Genomic DNA, 13,620 nt, shown 5'->3' on the forward strand with positions numbered 1-13,620 from the left:
GTATGAAACTCACTTGATTGTGGTGAATTATCTTTTTGATATGTTGTTGGATTTGGTTAGCTAGTACTTTGTTAAGGATTTTAGAATCTATGTTCATCAAGGATATCAGTCTGTAATTTTCTTTTTTGGTTGTGTCCTCTCCTGGTTTTGGTATTAGGGTGATGCTGTCTTCATAAAAGGAATTGGGGGGTTCCTTCTTTCTCTATCTTGTGGAATAGTGTTAAAAGGATTGGTACCAATTCTTTCAAAGCCTGGTAGAATTCTGCTGTGAATCTATCCAGTTATGGACTTTTTTTGTTGGTAATTTTTAAATTATCATTTCAGTCTCGCGGCCTGTTATTGGTCTGTTCAGGGCATCTAATTCTTCCTGATTTAAGCTAGGAGGGTTGTATTTTCCTGAGAATTTATGCATCTCTTCTAGGTTTTTTAGTTTATGTGTGTAAAGGTGTTCACAGTAGCCTTGAATGGTCTTTTGTATTTCAGTGGTGTCAGTTGTAATATCTCCTGTTTTGTTTCTTAGTGAGGTTATTTGGATTTTCTCTTTTCTTGGTTAATCTTGCGAATAGTCTATCAATTTTATTTATCTTTTCAAAGAACCAGCTTTTTGTTTCATTTACCTTTTGTATTTTTTTGTTTCAATTTCATATAGTTCTGCTCTGATCTTGGCTATTTCGTTTATTCTGCTGGGTTTGGGTTTGGTTCGTTCTTGTTTCTCTAGTTTCTTGATGTGTGACCTTAGATAGTCTGTTTGTGCTCTTTCAGACTTTTTGATGTAGGCGTTTAGGGCTATGACCTTTCCTCTTAGCACCGCCTTAGCTATATCCCAGAAGTTTTGATAGGTTGTGTCATTATTGTCGTTCACTTTGAAGAATTTTTAAATTTCCATTCTGATTTTGTTTTTGACCCAATGCTCCTTCCAGAGGAGGTTATTTAATTTCCATGTATTTGCATGGTTTTGAAGGTTCCTTTTTGAGTTGACTTCCAGTTTTATTCCACTGTGGTCTGAGAAAGTGCTTGATACAATTTTAGTTCTCTTAAATTTATTGAGGATCATTTTATGGTTTATCATATGGTATATCTTGGAGAAAGTTCCATGTGCTGTTGAATAGAATGTGTATTCTGTGGTCGTTGGATGAAATGTTCTGTATATATCTGTTATGGTCCATTTGTTCCAAGGTACAGTTTAAATCCATTGTTTCTTTGTTGACTTTCGGTCTTGATGACTTGTCTAATGCTGTCAGTGGAGTATTGAAGTCCCCCACTATTACTGTGTTGCCATCTACCTCATTTCTTAGGTCTATTGGTAATTGTTTTACAAATTTGGGAGCTCCAGTGTCAGGTGTATATATCTTTAGGATTGTGATATTTTCCTGTTGGACAAGGCCTTTTACCATTAGATAACCTCCTTCTTTGTCTCTTTTAACCACTGTTGCTTTAAAGTTTGTTTTGTCTGATGTAAGAATAGCTACCTCTGCTCACTTTTGGTGTCCATTTGCATGAAATGCCTTTTTCCACCCCTTTACTTTAAGTTTATGTGAGTCCTTATGTGTTAGGTGAGTCTCCTGAAGGCAGCAGATGGTTGCTGAGTTCTTATCCATTCTGTGGTTCTGTATCTTTTCAGTGAAGCATCTGGGCCATTTACATTCAATGTTAGTATTGAGACGTGAGGTATCGTTGCATTCATCATGGTCTTTGTTGCCTGTGTACTTTGTTTTTGTTTTTTGTTTTTGCTTTTTAACTTGTATATTTGTTGTATAGGTCCTGTGTGATTTATGCTTTAAAGAAGTTCTGTTTTGATGTATTTCCAGGATTTGTTTAAAGATTTAGAGCTCCTTTTAGCAGTTTTTGTAGGGGTGCCTTGGTAATGGCAAATTATCTCAGCATTTGTTTGTCTGAAAATGACTCTGTCTTTCCTTTATATATGATGCTTAGTTTCACTGGATACAAAATTCTTGGCTAATAATTGTTTTGCTTGAGGAGGCTGAAGATAGGGCCCCAACCCCTTCTAGCTTGTAGGGTTTCTGCTGACAAATCTGCATTAATCTGATAGGTTTTCCTTTATAGGTTACCTGCTGCTTCTGTCTCACAGCTCTTAAGATTCTTTCCTTCGTCTTAACTTTGGATAACCTGGTGACAATGTGCCTAGGCGAAGATCTTTTTGTGATGAATTTCCCAGCTGTTCTTTGTGTTTCTTGTACTTGCATGTCTAGGTCTCTAGCAAGGTGGGGGAAGTTTTCCTCAATTATTCCCCCAAATACATTTTCCAAGCTTTCAGAATTCTCTTCTTCCTCAGGAACACCAACTACCCTTAGATTTGGTCATTTAACATAATCTCAGACTTCTTGGAGGATTTGTTCATATTTTCTTATTCTTTTTTCTTTGTCGGATTGGGTTAAGTCAAAGGCCTTGTCTTTGAGTTCTGAATTTCTTTCTTCTATTTGTTTAATTCTATTGCTGAGAATTTCGAGAGCATTTCGCATTTCTAAAAGTGTGTGACCAGAGTTTCCTGAATTTTTTATTATTTTTCTTCTTTCTGGTTTTTTTTTTTGATGGAGTCTCCCTTGTTGCCCAGGCTGGGATGCAATGGTGCGATCTCACCTCACTGCAACCTCCACCTCCCAGATTCAAGCAATTCTCCTGCCTCAGCCTCCTGAGTAGCTGGGACCACAGGTGTGCACCACCACACCTGGCTAATTTTTGTATTTTTAGTAGAGATGGGATTTCACCATGTTGGCCAGGCTGGTTTTGAGCTCCTCACCTCAGGTGATCCGCCCTCCTCAACCTCCCAAAATGCTGGGATTACAGACATAAGCCACCAATTACTTTTTCTTTAAGCTATCTATTTCCTTGAATATTTCTCCCTTCACTTCTAGTATCATTTTCTGTATTTCTTTGGATTGGGCTTCACTTTTCTCTAGTCTCTCCCTGATTAGCTTAATAACTAACCTCTTGAATTCTTTTTCAGGTAAATCAGGGATTTCTTCTTGGTTTGGATCCATTGCTGGTGAACTAGTGTGATTGTTGTGGGGTGTTCATGAGCCTTGTTTTGTCATATTACCAGGGTTTGTTTCTGGTTTCTTCTCATTTGGGTAGGCTCTGTCAGAGGGAAGGTCTAGGGTTGAAGGCTGTTGTTCAGTTTTTTTTTGTCCCATAGGTGTTCTCTTGATATAGTACTCTCCCCCTTTTCCTGTGGATGTAGCTTCCTGTGAGCCAAACTGCAGTGATTGTTGTCTCTCTTCTGGGTCTAGCTACTCAGTGAGTCTACCCAGCTCCAGCCTGGTACTGCATGTTGTCTGCACAGTCCTGTGATGTGAACTGTCTATGGGCCTCTCAGCCATGGATACCAGTGCCTCTTCCAATGGAGGTGGTGGAGAGTGCAATGGACTCCATGAGGGTCCTTAGTGTTGGTGGTTTAATGCTCTATTTTGTGCTGGTTGGCCTCCTGCCAGAAGGTGGCACTTTCCAGAAAGCATCAGCTGTAGTAGTGTGGCAAGGGACTGGTGGTGGGCTGTGTTGGGAAAAGCTGAGGCAGGGCTTGCATGTCTGACATAATGTAAAAGAGTCTTGGAACACGTCTTGTGTCCAGGTCTAAAACTGCTCGTGGTCTTTGTGCTAAAGGGTGTAAGGTTGTCCTGCCATACCACAATCTAAGCCCAGGGCATAAAACCCCTTGTGGCTTGGATGGAATCCAGAGTTCAGGGCATAAAAGCCCTCGTGGCCTCTGGAATGTGTCTAGGCTTGCTGGCTTCTTGCTTTTAGCACTCCCAGACTCATGGATCAGTTGTATCTTAAACTAGAAGAACGTGTTCCCCATTATCTCAAGCAGCAGAACATGTTCCATATGCTTCAATGGGAATGCTAAACTGTCACAGCTATAGATCATATGCTTGATGTGCCGCTGCCTTTCAACCCCTACATCTTCATTACCTGCGTCTTTGTTTGATCACCAATAAATAGTGTACTTCCAAGGCTCGGGGCCTTTGCAGCTTCCATACTAGTGTTGGCCCCCTGGACCCACTTTATGCCCTCTTGTCTTGTCTCATTCCTTTGACTCCACCAGACTTTGTAGCCCCCACAGCCTGGTGTTGGGTCTGGCCGCCCCAACAGGTGGGGTGCCGAACTCCTAAGTTTGTATGCCTTTGTCTTCCCCTACTAGGGTGGTTAGGGAGGAAACATCAGGTGCAGGTGGGTCTAGGTGTGTCTGAGCTCAGACTCTCCTTGGGTGGGTCTTGCTATGGCTGCTATGGGAAATGGGGGTGAGATTCCCATGTCACTGGAATTGCGTACCTAGGAGGATTATGGCTGTCTCTGCTAAGTCATGCAGGTTGTCAGGGAAGCAGGGGAAAGCCAGCAGTCACAGGCCTCACCCAGGTCCCATGCAAACTGAAGGGCTGGTCTCACTCCCATTCTAAACAGCCCTGAGTCTGTTTGCAGGTGGAGGGCAAGATGGGCTTGAAAACTTGCCCAAGGGTTTCTGCCTCCCAGCTTCGGCTGCTTTAGTAGGGGTGTGTGTTCCAGAGAGGAGGGTCTCCCTTTCCCTTGTTTGCAGCTGGGGCACTCCCAGTATTTGGGATGTCTCCTGGGTACCACAGGAGCAGTCTGCTTCCTTCAGAGGGTCTGTGGGTCCTCTTGGAACTGCTGGTTTGTTCATGCAGTAGATTTAAAGCTGTGGCACAGAAGGGCTCTCCAGCTCCTCTTCCCTTCGTCAGTTTGCTGGGCACTCGCAGCACTGGTTTGTTATAATGTTTTGACTCTTGTAATAACACTTACCTTAAAACATCAGTGCATTGTATAACTGTCTAACAATCGTTCCTTTCTGTATATTCTCAATCTAAAACCATCTTTATTTCATTTTTTTTCATTTTTTACTTTTAAAACATTTGTTAAAAATGAAGACACAAACACAAACATTAGCCTAGACCTACACAGGGTCAGGATTGTTGGAGGCTGAAAGAATGAGGGTCGTGATCAACTCAGTATACCACTGGAGGCTATATGAGTAAGCAGCAAACTGTTTCTCATAAATGCAGAATGTTGGCAATCTGACAAACTGCATGCCACCCAGAAGGACTGCTGAGGGCAGTCACTATCCAGGCACAAATGTTTCTTATGATTAGGCATAACTGAAGCCTGTCAGTAACAATATGAACCTGTGATCAATTAAGCAGCTGACCAATCATTACCTCCTCCCTGCTCTTGTTACCCAATAAATATGAAGGGCTGTAGAAGCTCGTGGGCTGTCTTTGCCCACTAGAAGCGGGGGCTCTCTTCTTCCTCTGGCTCTTTTCCTCAAAGAAACAAAATCCTTTTTGTTTTTTTGTTACCTTTTCTACGTTTGTCCCTTTATTCATTCTCATAATGATGGTCTCAAGCAGTAACAGTAGTAACTGCTGTAAAGACTGTTTCAAGCAGTAACAGTAGTACCTGCTGTAATAACTGTCTCAAGTAGTGAAAGTAGTAACTGCTGTAATGATGATCTCAAGTAGTAGTGGTGGCAGTCAGCCACAAATGGTGCCTGAACAGGGACTTGAAGGGAGTATCAGGGACAAAAAGAGACCTAGAGACCTGAAGGGGCCTGAAGAGGCCCACAGGGACAAATAGAGATAAGTAGAAATAAGTAAATTAAGTAGAGATAAGTAGAGAAAAGTAAGTAGAGATGAGATAGTAGCGGAAGACGGGGACTTGCAGGAACTAACAGGTACCATAGGGACAGATAGGGATAGATAAAGACTAGCAAAGACTAGAAATATAAGGTCGGTGCCCTAAAGAGGTACAAAAGTAGAAGCTAGCAGAAACTTTCAGGGACAAACAGGGACAGATAGGGTCCTATAGGGACTTGAACAAGGAAGGTCTGCTGGAACAGAAAAAAAGTAAAACCAACCAGACGAATGAGAAACCCTGTTACAAGTCTGCTGGAAGCAACATAAGGCCAGTGCTCTAAAAAATACTGGTCAGTGCCCTAGAGGTACAAAGAATGGGAAGTTTTTGAATCAGGGTAATATGGGGGAAGAATTTGGTTATGTTTTTTCTCTTTTTTGTTGGGAGTTTGGTACATACCATCTTTTTGTTACTTCAGGGTTTGAGAAAATTTTTTGCCCCACCTACAGCACCTATCAAAAGTGGTGAACCAGGAGAGGGAGGATGAAAATTGGCTTGTACCGTCTCCTTCTGTGACTACAGAAAGGCTAACTTTAGCTTTCGTGGATTGTAAACGTGCACTGGCATCTGTGAGATGTGCAGAGGACTTAGGAGGTTTTCTTAGAGCTCGTCAGGATGTGGGAACTAGGCGTCATGGCTCTGCAGTGTTGGCTTGGGCAATGGCTAATTCGGTAGCTGACAGATCTAAAGGAAGCCAAGGGTCAAGCCCTAAAGTAGGGAAGTGTTATAAGTGTAGAAAAATTGGATGTTTCGGAAAAGAACGCCGCCAGACCTCTGGGCAGAAGGGATTTTATAATCCAGTTCCCCCTCAAGAGAAAAAATGCCAGGACTTTGCCCTCGTTGTAGTAAAGGAAATCACTGGGCTAATCAATGCCACTCAAAATTCCATCAGAACGGCACCCCCGGCAACGTTGGGAAACAAGAAGGGGGGCCTGAAACCTGGTCACCTCAAACTATGAAGGCATTCCCCATCCAGGCCACAAGTCTGTCTCGGGGTTGAGCTTCCAGAGGCGCACATTGATTCCCTCTCTCCAGGAACACCTGGAAATGCAGGATTAGCTCGCCTAGAGAGCAAATTACGTTAATTGAAAGGAACAAACTCGCTAAGATTCCCATTGGTATTTGGGGACCTTTTGCTAACAGGATACATGGGATTAATTTTGGGTAAAAGTCAACTTACAGGGCATTACTGTAGACCCATGAGTTGATTTTGATTGTGAAGGAGAAATTCAGGTAGTGGTGTAATGTCTTTGGGTTTTTGAACCAGGAGAATATGTTGCTCAACTGTTGCTTATTTCCTGTAAACTGCACCCTTCTCTATGAAAGGAGAAATGAGGGAATCGGGGATTTGGAAGTACAACTACATGGGAAATTAATCTATCACAACCCATAGCATCTAATAAACCCAGTGTAGATAGAATAAAATTTTGTGGGCATATGGAAACGGGAGCAAGAGACTGGTCTTTCGTGGTGTAATAGATCTTTGAGGATTGTTTACAAGGATAAACCTTGATTTGCTTTCTCTATGCCTTCTGTTAATCAGAAAGAGCCTGTTTCTTGTTATCAGTGGAAAGTTTTACCTTGCAGCAGTTAACCAAAGAGGCAGAGGCTGAGTTGCAGCTTGTAGAGCAGATGCTTCGGCAGTGGCATGCCTCGCAGCTACAGCCACAAAAACTCTGGCTTCTGTTTTGGTAGATTTACTAATGTGGGGACGAGGGTATGCTTCTGCTTCTGCAGGAGATGAACAAGCCATGTGGGTGCCCTCAAGCTGTGTGCGACCATGGAATGGGAGACTGGAGGGACCCATGGATTTCAACGACAGGCCTGGCTCCCCCAATACAAGCCATGAGCCAGTTGAATCTGAATGCGAAGATGGAATGAGGACTGACCGAAGTCACACTGACATCAACCCCCATAATATGGCGACAGATCAAGAAAACCACACAAGAAGCTGAGAAACTGCTGGAGCGCCAGGGTTTCACCTTTTGCTGGAACTCAGAGGTACAATTGATGCTTAATGGACCAATGCTTTCTGACTGAGCTCTCTACACTGAATACAAGAGACCAATAGTTAGGCAGGAATGTCATCGCCCCTATTAAGCATGAAGAAGTTGCAGAAGATGGACCTTCATCCTTCCGCAACCCTTAGGATTAAGGGTCCCCTTGTAAAAAGGGAAGAGGGAAATATGTAAGGAGCATTCAAACCAGAGCGACTCCATTTTGAATAAGGACTAAGAAAAATGAAGCTGGATCACCAACCCGCAACTGAGGGTTGCACAGCCTACAATTGCCTTGCTCAATTAATTTAAAAACAAAGATGTAAGAGGCCGAAAGAATTGAGGGTCATGATCAACTCAGTATACCACTGGAGGCTATATGAGAAAGCAGCAAACTTTCTCATAAATGCAGAATATTGGCAAACTGACAAACTGCATGCCACCCAGAAGGACTGCTGAGGGCAGTCACTATCCAGACGCAAATGTTTCTTATGATTAGGTATAATTGAAGCTTGTCAGGAACAATATGAACCTGTGATCAGTTAAGCAGCTGACAATCATTACCTCCTTCTCCCTGCTCTTGTTACCTAATATAAATACAAAGGGCTGTAGAAGCTCAGGGGCTGCCTTTGTTCACTAGAAATGGGGAGCTCTCTTCTTCCCCTGACCCTTTCCTTAAAACGGTTTCTTTTGTTTTTTGTTACCATTTCTGTGTTCATCCCTTCCTTCAGTCTCCTAATGAAGCTCTCAAGCAGTAACAGTAACTGCTGTAATGAAGGTCTCAAGTAGTAGCAGTGGCAGTCAGCCACACAGGATCAATATCATTGTCTTCCACTTCCACATCTTGTCCCTCTGTAAGATCTTCAGAAGCAGTAACATACATGGAGCTGTCATCTGTGATAACATTGTTTTCTTCTGGAATGCCTCCTGAAGGACCTGCCTGAATCTTTTAGTTAACTTGTATAAATTAGGAGTACATTCTACAATAGCAGTAAAAAGTATACTATAGTAAATACATAAACCAGTTAACGGTCATTATCAAGTATTTACATAATCATATGTACTCTAGACTTTTATTATAGGGCAGGCAGCACAGTAGATTTGTTTATCAGCATAAACACATAAGAAACGTTGTGCTATGACGTTAACAGCTATAACATCACTAGGTGATAGGAATTTTTCAGCTCCATTTCAATCGTAGGTCCACCATCATATATGTGGTCTGTCATTGACTGAAACATTGTTATGTGGCATATGGCTGTATATTACAAAGTTATAGTAGTCAAAACTGCATGGTACTGGCATAAAAACAGACACATAGACAAATGGAATAGAATAGAGAACCCACAAATAAACACATAAATAGTTGACTAACCCTTTTTTGTTTATGAGATGGAGTCTTGACCTGTCACCCAGGCTGGAGTGCAGTGGTGCAATCTCGGCTCACTGCAACCTCTGCTGCCCAGGCTCAAGCAATTCTGTCACCCTAGCCTCCTGAGTAGCTGGGACTACAGGCATGCACCTCCAAGCCTGGCTAATTTTTTTATATTTTTAGTAGAGACAAGGTTTCACCAAGTTGACCAGGCTGGTCTCAAACTCCTGACTTAAGTGATCCGCCCACCTCAGCCTCCCAAAGTGCTGGGATTACAGGTGTGAGCCACTGCACCTTGCCATCAACTTAACTTTGATAAGGGTGCTAAGAAAACAATAGGGAAAGGATAGCCTCCTTAATGGTGCTGGAAAGACTGGATATCCACATGCAAAAGAATGAAACTTGGCCCTTATCATCCATTACACAAAAAGTAACACAAAATAGGATAAAGGCTTGTATGTAAGACCTAATATCATAAATCTCCTAGAAGAAAGCACAGGGAAAAGCTGTTTGACATTGGTCTTGGAAATGATTTTTGGATATGACACCAAAAACACAGGCAACAAAATGAAAAAGTGGGACTACATCCAACTAAAAAGCTTCTCATCAAAGGAAGCAATTAACAAAATGAAATGGCAACCTACAGAATGGGAGAAAATATTTGCAAACTGTATGTCTGATAAAGGTTTAATATCCAAAGTATATAAGGAACTGTCTTAGGTCCTCTGGGCTGCTATAAGGTGTCTAAGGTGCCACCAGATTTGGTGTCTGGTAAGGGTTTGCGTCCTTATAGATGGTGTCTTCTCACTGTAACCTCACATGACAGCAGGCAAGGGATCTCTCTGGGCTCTCTTTTGAGGGCACTAATACCACTTACGACTGCTTCATCTTTATCACCTCAACACTCCCCAAAGGCCCACCTCCTAGTGGGCCACTTTGGCAGCTTGGATTTCAATATATGAATTTGGGGGAGACATAAACATTCAGTTCATTGCAGAACTCACACGATTCAATAGCAAAACGAACTAAAAGCAGCCAAATAGCCCAGTTGAAAAATGGGCAAATGATGTGAACATTTTCCCAGAGAAGACATGCACATGGTACAAATGGCCAACTGGTATATGAAGAGGGGCTCAGCATCAACAATTAGGGAAATGCAAATCAAAGAAATAATAAGACATTACTTCACACCTATTTAGATGGCTATGATAGAATAGGTGAAAGATGACAAGTGTTGGGGAGGGTGTGGAGAAAAACAGTTGTATACTGTTGGTGGAAATGTAAATTAGTACAACCATTATGGAAAACAATATGCGGGTTCCTAAATTAAAAACAACTACAATATGAGCCAGCAATCCCAATACTGGATATGATATCTACAGGAAATGAAATCAGTTTGCTGAAAAGATATTCTGTGCTTCCATGTTTATTGCAGCATATTCACAGTGGCCAAGACATGGAAACAACATAAGTGTCTGACTGACTTTTTATTAGCATGCATTTTCTTGATTTTCATAGCAAATAATCTCTTTGCAGACTCAAGTTTTTATCAGCTTATGCAATTCAATTAAATTACGTAAGTATGAGGCATACAATGGAAATGAAGTTTGGGAACAAGCATAGTTGACTCTTGGGAAGTATTCCACTTAGCTGGTGGAAGCAGATATGTAGGAGTAAAACAAAGTGAAGGCTACTAGCTATGAGTCCTCAGTATTTTATGAGAATCAGTTGGCATATTTCAGAAAGGGAATCGGGAATATTAAGTTGATGGTTAGAAAACTTCTGTATGCACATGTATTTTCTGGGGACAGAGTCCATAGATGTCATTTAATTTTTGGAGGGATCTATGATCACTAAAATGTTAAGTACTTGTTAACTTAAAAATTATTCAATTTATAAATTTAAGAAAGGAGAGAAGAATTTCTTATAAAGTGTTACTATAAAGCCTGCAAGGTGACCAACCCACAGACTGGGAAGTGTGCCTCCAGCCAAGACCAGAGATAGGCACTTTGGAGAAGGGGCTGGAGTGTAGGAGCTTTATGCTGAACAGGTTGGCTAAACATGCACATTCAACAGGTTACATGAGCTATGAATATTCATGAAGCTGATCCTAAATGCATATTGAACATACATGTAACATATGACCATGTTCACTTTGGGATGGAGATTTAACATTTAAATATATTACCATTAGGCCCTATATGTCAAAATGTTTTTTCAGGACATGAAGGCATATAGATATGCAACTTCTGTAAACTGATCAGAACCAGCCCATGGGTCAGTGGTATTATCAGGAGAAAGTTACTAAAACTTGTCTTTTATCCGACGAAAGCCATAGTTGTGACTTGTGGAATGGGGGTCAGTTAGCATCTGGTGGATCTGCAAATTGTTTTAATATTGCTTATCTGAAGGCCAGTGTTTGTTTAGCTGCTGGAGAAAAAGAAAAATCTTGTGACAGTCAGAACATAGTTTATTCTTTAAGTGTAGGGTACATGACTTAACCCTTGCCTGGCACGAGTTTAGGTCCTATTTATAATTTGGTATTGTATTGCCACAAAGAATCTGTTCTGCCAGTTTTATGATCTGTTTTAACATCAATGCTGGTCAGTTGTTGTGTCTAAAAAGGGAGGGAGTACAATGAGGCCTGTCTGACCTCAACCCATCATAGCTGGGAACTAACTTTTTAAGGCTTTTCTGGGATCCCTTTGGCCAAGAGGTGGTCTATTCAGTCTGGGGGGGGGGGGTTTAAGATTTTATTTGTAGTTTAAAGTATCATACTATAAATTAAAATCCAATCCATGGGGCCAGGTTAAGGAATAAACACTTTCTCTTCCTGTAATCTACTTTTGGACACTTGTACACCCACCTTTTTCATGAAGATTCTCTTCCTAAAAAAAAAAATTCGTGCAAACAGGTGCTTGTGAGCCAGTGGCCCAACCAGTTCATCAGAAACATTCACTCCAAATAGCTTGGTGCCTAGTGTTCTTTAGTACGGTCCAATGTGATGTAATGAAGACAGGTTGATACATTACTGATGCATTCAGTGACATTTCCTTAAGAAGGCTTTTCTGTTTTACACATCTGAAAACCAGTTAGAAAGTGACATGATTTGGATGTTTCCTCCCCTTCAAATCATGTGGTGAAATGTGACCTCCAATGTTGGAGGTGGACTGAGTGGGAGGTGTTTGGGTGTTGGGGGCGGATCCCTCATGAATGTCTTGGTGCTGTCCTCTCAGTAGATTGAGTTCTCACTCTGAGTTCACATGAGATCTGGTTGCTTAAAAGAGCCTGAGTTTAATAAGAGAGCCTTCTTCCTCTTGCTCCCTCTCTTCATGTGATAGGCCTGCTCCCCCTTTGCCTTCCACCATGATTGTAAACTTCCCGAGTTCCTCTCACCAGAACCAGATACCAGCACCACACTTCCTGTACAGCCTGCAAAACCTGTGAGCCAAACTAAACCTCCTTTCTTTGTGAATTACCCAGTGTCAGGTATTCCTTTATAGCAATGCAAACGAACGAATGCAGAAAGAAAGGGTCTGCATTTCCTAACTTCAGAAACTACAGTCTTTGTAGTTTCCTTTTGTAGTACCTTTTGTAAAGACAAAGGTCTTTAAACAGTTGTGCTTAGTGTTCTCATTAAAGTATAATGTTATATCATGAACATGGGCTGATAAATTATTGATGCATTAAATGGCAACATTTCATTTTAAAAAAATTCAAACTCGAAATCTCAGTTTAGAATTTTCCAAGTGAATGAGGACTTCTAACTGTTCAGGTCAAATTTGCCCGCCCTCTCAGAGAACCTCACTGACTACGCTGTCTAAAGTTAACAGCTTCCGTTAATTTTGATTCTCTTACCCTGTTTTCTTTTTCTTCATAGTACTGATCACTATCTGACGTTGTATTATATATCTATTTATTATTAGTTTTCTATCTCCTTACTAGCATGTAAGCTTCTTCAGAGCAGACTTTCTTTTGATTATCAGTATATATCCTGTGCATATGATGGTGCCTGACACTTACCACCGTTACATAACGATTTATTGAGTAAATGATTAAATTGTTTGTTTCCATGTTCATGTTCCAGCCAGATACATAGGCAGGTATTGTGGTTTATCTCTGAATTCCTTGGTACTGGCTGGCTGATACCATAGACCCTCGCAAACAATGAATAAATAAATTACCCGGATCCATCAGTGTGCCTGGATAGAAAAGACATGTAGGAATGCTGCACCCCAGGATGTGCTATTAATACACTTATATACCACGGAATACTATGCAGCCATAAAGAATGAGTTCATGTCCTTTGCAGGCACATGGATGAAGCTGGAAGCCATCATTCTCAGCAAACTAACACAGAACAGAAAACCAAACACCACATGTTCTCATGACTGGGAGCTGAACAATGAGAACACATGGCCACAGGGAGGGAAACATCACACACTGGGGCCTGTCAGCGGGTGGAGGGCAAGGGAAGGGAGAGCATTAGGACAAATACCTAATACATGCGGGGCTTAAAACCAAGATGACGGGTTGGTAGGTACAGCAAACCACCGTGGCACATGTATACCTATGTAACAAACCTGCACATTC

Source organism: Macaca mulatta, chromosome 14 (assembly GCF_049350105.2).
Source record: "Macaca mulatta isolate MMU2019108-1 chromosome 14, T2T-MMU8v2.0, whole genome shotgun sequence".
In the NCBI taxonomy this organism is placed as follows: Eukaryota; Metazoa; Chordata; class Mammalia; order Primates; family Cercopithecidae; genus Macaca; species Macaca mulatta.